Here is an 8,842-nt window from a genome sequence, read left to right as displayed (position 1 = left end):
CTGCATTCAGATGTTTATATCTTTCCTTTTCTCCTTTGCTTTTTGCTTCTCTTCTTTTCACAGCTATTTGTAAGGCCTCCACAGGTTGGTAGGTACCCAATATGCTACTGGAGATCAGTGGAGAAATAACTCCAGAAGAATGAAGGGATGGAGCCAAAGCAAAAACAATACCCAGCTGTGGATGTGCCTGGTGATAGAAGCAAGGTCCAATGCTGTAAAGAGCAATATTGCATAGGAACCTGGAATGTCAGGTCCATGAATCAAGGCAAATTGGAAGTGGTCAAACAGGAGATGGCAAGAGTGAACATCGACATTCTAGGAATCAGCGAATTGAAATGGACTGGAATGGGTGAATTTAACTCAGATGACCATTATATCTACTACTGTGGGCAGGAATCCTTTAGAAGAAATGGAGTAGCCATCATGGTCAACACAAGAGTCCAAAATGCAGTTCTTGGATGCAATCTCAAAAACGGCAGAATGATCTCTGTTCATTTCCAAGGCAAACCATTCAATATCAGTAATCCAAGTCTATGCCCCAACCAGTAACGCTGAAGAAGCTGAAGTTGAACGGTTCTATGAAGACCTACAAGACCTTTCAGAACTAACATCCAAAAAAGATGTCCTTTTCATTATAGGGGACTGGAATGCAAAAGTAGGAAGTCAAGAAACACCTGGAGTAACAGGCAAATTTGGCCTTGGAATACGGAATGAAGCAGGGCAAAGGCTAATAGAGTTTTGTCAAGAAAATGCACTGGTCATAGCAAACACCCTCTTCCAACAACACAAGAGAAGACTCTACACATGGACATCAGCAGATGGTCAACACCGAAATCAGATTGATTATATTCTTTGCAGTCAAAGATGGAGAAGCTCTAAACAGTCAGCAAAAACAAGACCAGGAGCTGACTGTGGCTCAGACCATAAACTCCTTATTGCCGAATTCAGACTTAAATTGAAGAAAGTAGGGAAAACCACTAGACCATTCAGGTATGACCTAAATCAAATCCCTTATGATTCTACAGTGGAAGTGAGAAATAGATTTAAGGGACTAGATCTGATAGAGTGCCTGATGAACTATGGATGGAGGTTTGTGACATTGTACAGGAGACAGGGATCAAGACCATCCCCATGGAAAAGAAATGTCTGGGAGGATTTGTCAAGGTGAATACAAATCTTAAAAGTGTTTTCTGAAACTAGTAAAAGCCTTAGCCATTTGAGCAGATAAACTTATTTGAACTGGTGTTTATAAACTAGTTTTATAATATATATTTATATATTTTATTATATATTTTTATATTACAATATACTATACCTGGTGGCTCAGATGTTGAAGAACCTGCCTGCAATGCCAGAGACTTGGGTTTGATCCCTGAGTCAGGAAGATCCCCTGAAGAAAGGAATGGCTACTCTTTCCAGTATATTTGCCTGGGAAATCCTATGGACAGAGGAGCCTGGTGGGCTACAGTCCATGGGGTTGCAAAAGAGCTGGTCACTACTGAGCCACCAAGCATGCATATGAGATTTTGGGTTCTGTTGATTTGTTGTGTGTGTTTTTGTCCTGAATTGCTCAGTCGTGTCTGACTCTTTTGCAACCTCATGGACTGTAGCCCACTAGACTCCTCTGTCCATGGGATATTTCCCAGGCAAGAATACTGGAGTGGGTTGCCATTCCCATCTCCAGGGGATCTTTCTGACCCAGGGACAGAATCTGAGTCTCCTGCATCTCCTGCATTGACAGGCGGATTCTTTATCACTGTGCCACCTGGAAAGTCCATTTATAAATTGGTTTTATATGGTAATACCTGATACATGTGTAAGTTTTGAAATTGTGAGATCTCTGCTTCTGCTTACTTGTCATACATATGTTACTGATATGTCTCTACTTGTGGATGGTGTACCCAGATTGGGTAGGGGTCCCTGGAGAAAGAGAACCAGAGAGACTTATATCTCTTCTCTGACATGAGAGATCTGTCTTGGCCCAAAGCCATTTTGTCATGTAAGCCTGGACACAGTGCTTTCCCTTGCACAGGTCTTGGTAGTAATGATCTCAGGAGAAGGGCAAACTTATCAGACAAGAGAAGTAACAATTGTAAATGTAAGAAATCAGGTATAAAGACTCCATGGCTTGTATAAAGAAGCCTGGCGTGCTGCAGTCCATGGGGTCGCAAAGAGAAGAACACGACTGAGTAACTGAACTGAACTGATAAAGACTCACAATCCTATTTCAATGGTAAAAATTAGCCTGAAGCACCATCTTGAGCAGTTTCCGAAGAATTTAAATCCTCCTCCTAAGGCGCTCAACCATCAGATCAACTGGAATCTAAGGCATGTATGATGGCCTTCGTGGACCTTCATGATTCAATCAACTACGTCTTGAACTCTGTCCAAGCCCCTTCCATGAATAAGCATGTACCCTTAGCATAAAAGTTCCCCAATTTTGCTTTTTGGGAAGAAGCTGCTTTGGGGAATATCTTTGTGTTCTCCCTACTTGCCACAAGTAATAAATCCTTGCTTCTTCTTTCTCTTGCTTCTGTTCCTTCTTAACGTACTAGCTAGCTGTATTATTTATATCCTGTCTGTTTTATAAGATTGTTGTTTCTTATGTTACCTGATAGGTAACCAGTTTTCTGACCAAATTAATGATGATTAAGTGTCCTGAGGCAATCGATCACATATGTAGCTCTCCATAAAATTCATCGTAGTGGTACAGCTCTGGCGGCTCAGTGGTAAAGAAGCTGCCTGCCAATGCAGGAGACAGGAGTTCCATCCCTGGCTTGTGAAGATCCTCTGGAGAAGGAAATGGCAACCCACTCCAGTATTTTTGTCTGGGAAACCCATAGACAGCAGAGCCTGGGGGCTACAGTCCATGGGATAGCAAAAAAGTCTGACATGACTTAGCAACTAAACAGCAACAACTCTAGATATGGGAAGGAGTAACAGTGGAGAAACATTTCCTGGATCATCATAGACTAGGAAGACAGAGAAGTTTTAGGCTGTTAACATGACCTAATCCAGACAAGGCACATGAATGACCTATCAGTGGAATCCTCATTTGACCTAGGAATGACTTCCTAGCGCCACTGGACAAATTTGCCATGAGATGCTGCCTCCCAAACTTTGGTTGAACTTATGACCACAAATGGGAGAGACTGTAACAACAACAGCAGCAAAGGAACAGAGAGAACTCACTATCCAGTTACACAGAGGTTTAAACCGAAATCTACTGCAGTCATCTAACAACGGTGTGTCCTCAGGGGAGTTCATGATGGAAAAAACAGGGTGAGGGGTTTGATATTTTGGATAAACGAGTCCCTATTCAGTTAATTCCTAAGCCATTCCATTCTGCAGGGGATCTTCCTGACCCAGAGATCAAACCCGGGTCTCCTGCATCGTGGGCAGATTCTTTACCATCTAAGCCATCAGGGAAGCCCCTCACTGTTTTGTTTGTTTTTTTTTTTCTTTCAGACAGTTAGTAAGGCAGGAGATAGATGGACCCCAGGCTCCATTTACAACTGTCCTCTTGATTACATTTCTTTGGGCAGCAAAATCATGGGCTTCAGACCAGATAGGAATCTCCTTTTTACACTTCTAGAGTCAAGAGATTAGGTGGGCTCCAGGTTAGGCATTTACTATCAGCCTCCTGTGTGCACTTTGACACAGAAATAGCAACAGAAACAGAGTAAATAATCAGGCTTTGTCTCCTGCGGACACTGTAAGGTAACAGTCATGGCAGGAATGGAGAGGGGCTAAACCCTTGTTTGAGTTAAAGATCCATATATTTTCCATCCTGGGGGCAAGGCAGACATTACACATGTGCATAAAAGGCTTCTTGGGGGTCAAAAAGAGGGGCACCACCCCAGAATAAGTGATGCCAAAGCCCCCCATAGGCCTGTGGGCTGGAGTCCATTTTGGAAAAATTTTTCACACACATATTGGGGAGGGTCCTAGAGCAGGTCAGGTGTGGGAAAAGAAACCAGATAGTTTGCCAAAGGTAAACAAAGACCCAGAAGAACTGCCCTCTATAAATGACTTAACCACCTCTTTACTGCGTTCCTCCTCCCTAGGGGCATGTCTGCACCTTTCTCTCCAGGTGTGCATCTCTGCCTTGCCTCTGTCTTAACTAAGCAATTTCTCTGAGTGCTCTCCCTACTTTTGCTGTGTCTCTAATAATAAATTTTATACCTGTTTTTATAGGTTTTACATCCTTGAGAAATGCAATTTTCAAGGAGGGTATGTTCTCATTGGCTTAGTTGTGTCCGACTCTATAAGGCTCCACGGACTGTAGACCGCCAGGCTCCTCAGTCCATCAGATTTTCCAGGCAAGAATACTGGAGTAGGTTGCCATTTCCTCCTCCAGGCAATCTTCCAAACCCAGGGATCAAACCTACGCAAAGAAGGTATGAGCCAGGGGAATTTTGTTTCTAGCCTGTAGCCCCTGGTGGGTTAGCAGCTAGGATTCCTGGTTTTCATCCAGGCTACCCAGGTTCAAGAGAACTAACATGTCACTCCAAGCCCCCACTCACTGCTGGCTCTTTAAGACTGTTAAGATGCACACCTCAGGAATAATTCCAATGAGCCATACATAGAAAAGCAACTAAAATGATTAGCTTGAGGTATCTGTTCTTCTTGATGAGCAGTAAACTTTTACCAAGATGTATGCTTGCCATTTTTTCATAGGCAAAAATTTCTCACATATATATTGACTTCTTCCCCAGCCCCTCAGAGCAGTTCCTCAGGATAATCTTAGAGGTGTTTCCCAGGCTATAGTCCTCAATAATGTCCTTGAATCAAACTAAAACTCATAACTCCTATGTTATTTTTTTCCTTTAAGTCGACAAATCAAAACTAAACCATAACTGCAGATACAACATTGATGAGAAAATGATTTTCAAAAAAATCAGTGGTTCCCTTTGGTGGTAAAGGAAGGGATAGGTTGTTTGGGGGAAAGGGTATGGCGTGTGGTTGGCAAGTTTGGCTATTTTATCTATTTCTTGGTTTGGTTGTGGTTATTTCAGTGTTCAATTCTATTATTATGCTTTAAGCTATACTGTTATGTATTATGCACTATTCTGAACATTTCACATATTGAAGAAAGGGAGGAAGGACATTGAAATTTGACTAAGATTTAGGTGTATCTGTTCCTGCGGTGTTTCTTATTTTCACTTCAACCAGAATTCCCCAAAATGTGGGATACACATATTTCCACAGTGTGGTATTCTAGATTATTTTAGGTGGAATGGGGTGTGCTTTACCTGGCATCCAGACAAGACACAGAAGAGCACTGAATTTCAAAAATGAGAACATCACTATCTCTTCTATTCTCTTCCAACCCCTCTGATGTCAAGGAGACAATCTCAGTTAATCCTATAATGACCAAATGTACCTAATGTTGCCATATTCCTTTAAACAAGGATAAAGCCTGCTTTAGACAGAGAGGCCAGGCAGGTACAGGATCTAAACAGAGTTTGACATTGCCTTTCTGTCTGTTTGAAATATACAGTTGCCTTCCTTATGACTAGAGATGGTAGTCTTCCATTTCTCGTAGTTATACATTTTCTCTTCTAAACATTCAAGGAAAAACTGAGCTCATTAAAAAAAAAAAATACTAAGTTTACCATGTGATCCAGCAATCCTATTCCTGGGCATAAATCTGGAGAAAATTCTAATTTGAAAAGATATATGCATCCCAATATTCATAGCAACATAAACAACCTAAATGTCCATCAACAGATGAAAGGATAAAGAAAATGTGGTATATATGTACAGTGGAATATTACTCAGCCATAAAAAGAATAAAAAATGCCATTTGCAGCAACATGGATGGACCTGGAGATTATCACAATCAGTTAAAGTAAGTCAGACAGAGAAGAAAAATATCAAATGATATCACTTATATGTGGAAACCTGTGGCCATTGCTGAGTTTTCCAAATTTGCTGGCATATTGATTGCAGCACTTTCACAGCATCATCTTCCAGGATTTGAAACAGCTCCATTGGAATTCTATCACCTCCACTACGTTTGTTCGTAGTGATGCTTTCCAAGGTCCACTTGACTTCACATTCCAGGATGTCTGGCTCTAGGTGCGTGATCACACCATCATGATTATCTGGCTCGTGAAGATCTTTTTTGTACAGTTCTTCTGTGTATTCTTGCCACCTCTTCTTAATATCTTCTGCTTCTGTTAGGTCCATACTATTTCTGTCCTTTATCGAACCCATCTTTGCATGAAATGTTCCCTTGGTATTTCTAATTTTCTTGAAGAGATCTCTAGTCTTTCCCATTCTGTTGTTTTCCTCTATTTCTTTGCATTGATTGCTGAGGAAGGCTTTCTTATCTCTCCTTGCTATTCTTTGGAACTCTACATTCAGATGCTTATATCTTTCCTTTTCTCCTTTGCTTTTCACTTCTCTTCTTTTCACAGCTATTTGTAAGGCCTCCTCAGACAGCCATTTTGCTTTTTTGCATTTCTTTTCCATGGGGATGGTCTTGATCCCTGTCTCCTGTACAATGTCACAAACCTCCGTCCATAGTTCATCAGGCACTCTATCTATCAGACCTAGTCCCTTAAATCTATTTCTCACTTCCACTGTAGAATCATAAGGGACTTGATTTAGGTCATACCTGAATGGTCTAGTGATTTTCCCCACTTTCTTCAATTTAAGTCTGAATTTGGCAATAAGGAGTTCATGGTCTGAGCCACAGTCAGCTCCCGGTCTTGTTTTTGCTGACTGTATAGAGATTCTCCATCTTTGGCTGCAAAGAATATAATCAATCTGTTTTCGGTGTTGACCATCTGCTGATGTCCCTGTGTAGAGTCTTCTCTTGTGTTGTTGGAAGAGGGTGTTTGCTATGACCAGTGCGTTCTCTTGGCAAAACTCTATTAGCCTTTGCCCTGCTTCATTCCGTATTCCAAGGCCAAATTAGCCTGTTACTCCAGGTGTTTCTTGACTTCCTACTTTTGCATTCCAGTTCCCTATAATGAAAAAGACATCTTTTTTGAGTGTTAGTTCTAAAACGTCTTGTAGGTCTTCATAGAACCGTTCAACTTCAGCTTCTTCAGCATTACTGGTTGGGGCATAGACTTGGATTACTGATATTGAATGGTTTGCCTTGGAAACGAACAGAGATCATTCTGTCGTTTTTGAGATTGCATCCAAGTACTGCATTTCAGACTCTTTTGTTGACCATGATGGTTACTCCATTTCTTCTAAGGGATTCTTGCCCACAGTAGTAGATACAAAGTAGAAAGACATAATCTGAGTTAAATTCACCCATTCCAGTCCCTTTTAGTTCGCTGATTCCTAGAATGTCGATGTTCACTCTTGCCATCTCCTGTTTGACCACTTCCAGTTTGCCTTGATTCATGGACCTAACATTCCAGGTTCCTATGCAATACTGTTCTTTACAGCATCAGACCTTGCCTCTATCACCAGTCACATCCACAACTGGGTATTGTTTTTGCTTTGGCTCTATCTCTTCATTCTTTCTGGAGTTATTTCTCCACTGATCTCCAGTAGTATATTGGGCACTTACCGACCTGGGGAGTTCCTCTTTCGGTATCCTATCATTTTGCCTTTTCAAACTGTTCATGGGGTTCTCAAGGCAAGAATACTGAAGTGGTTTGCCATTCCCTTCTCCAGTGGACCACATTCTGTCAGACTTCTCCACCATGACCCGCCTGTCTTGAAAAGGTCAATTTTCATTCCAATCCCAAAGAAAGGCAATGTCAAAGAATGTTCAAACTACCGCACAATTGTACTCATCCCACATGCTAGTAAAGTAATGCTCAAAATTCTCCAAGCCAGGCTTCAGCAACAAGCAATAAGTGAATTGTGAACTTCCAGATGTTCAAGCTGGTTTTAGAAAAGGCAGAGGAACCAGAGATCAAATTGCCAACATCCACTGGATCATGGAAAAAGGAAGAGAGTTCCAGAAAAACATCCACTTCTGCTTTATTGACTATGCCAAAGCCTTTGACTGTGTGGATCACAATGAACTGAACTGTGGAAAATTCTGAAAGAGATGGGAATACCAGACCACCTGACCTGCCTGTTGAGAAACCTGTATGCAGGTCAGGAAGCAACAGTTAGAACTGGACATGGAACAACAGACTGTTTCCAAAGAGGAAAAGGAGTACGTCAAGGCTGTATATTGTCACCCTGTTTATTTAACTTCTATGCAGAGTACATCATGAGAAATGCTGGGCTGGAAGAAGCACAAGCTGGAATCAAGATTGCTGGGAGAAATATCAATAACCTCAGATATGCAGATGACACCACCCTTGTGGCAGAAAGTGAAGAGGAACTAAAAAGCCTCTTGATGAAGATGAAAGAGGAGAGTGAAAAAGTTGGGTTAAAGCTCAACATTCAGAAAACTAAGATCATGGCATCTGGTCCCATCACTTCATGGCAACTAGATGGGGAAACAGTGGAAACAGTGTCAGACGTTATTTTTGGGGGGTCCAAAATCACTGCAGATGGTGATTGCAGCCATGAAATTAAATGACGCTTACTCCTTGCAAGGAAAGTTATAACCAACCTAGATAGCATATTCAAAAGCAGAGACATTACTTTGCCAACAAAGGTCCGTCTAGTCAAGGCTATGGTTTTTCCAGTCGTCATATATGGATGTGAGAGTTGGACTGTGAAGAAAGCTGAGCACAGAATTGATGCTTTGGAACTGTGGTGTTGGAGAAGACTCTTGAGAGTCCCTTGGACTGCAAGGAGATCCAACCAGTCCACTCTAAAGGAGATCAGCCCTGGGTGTTCTTTGGAAGGACTGATGCTAAAGCTGAAACTCCAATACTTTGGCCACCTCATGTGAAGAGTTGACTCATTG

Source organism: Bos taurus, chromosome 2 (assembly GCF_002263795.3).
Source record: "Bos taurus isolate L1 Dominette 01449 registration number 42190680 breed Hereford chromosome 2, ARS-UCD2.0, whole genome shotgun sequence".
Classification (NCBI taxonomy): domain Eukaryota; kingdom Metazoa; phylum Chordata; class Mammalia; order Artiodactyla; family Bovidae; genus Bos; species Bos taurus.
The sequence above is the reverse complement of the archived record's forward strand: the minus strand, read 5'-3'. Positions refer to the sequence as shown.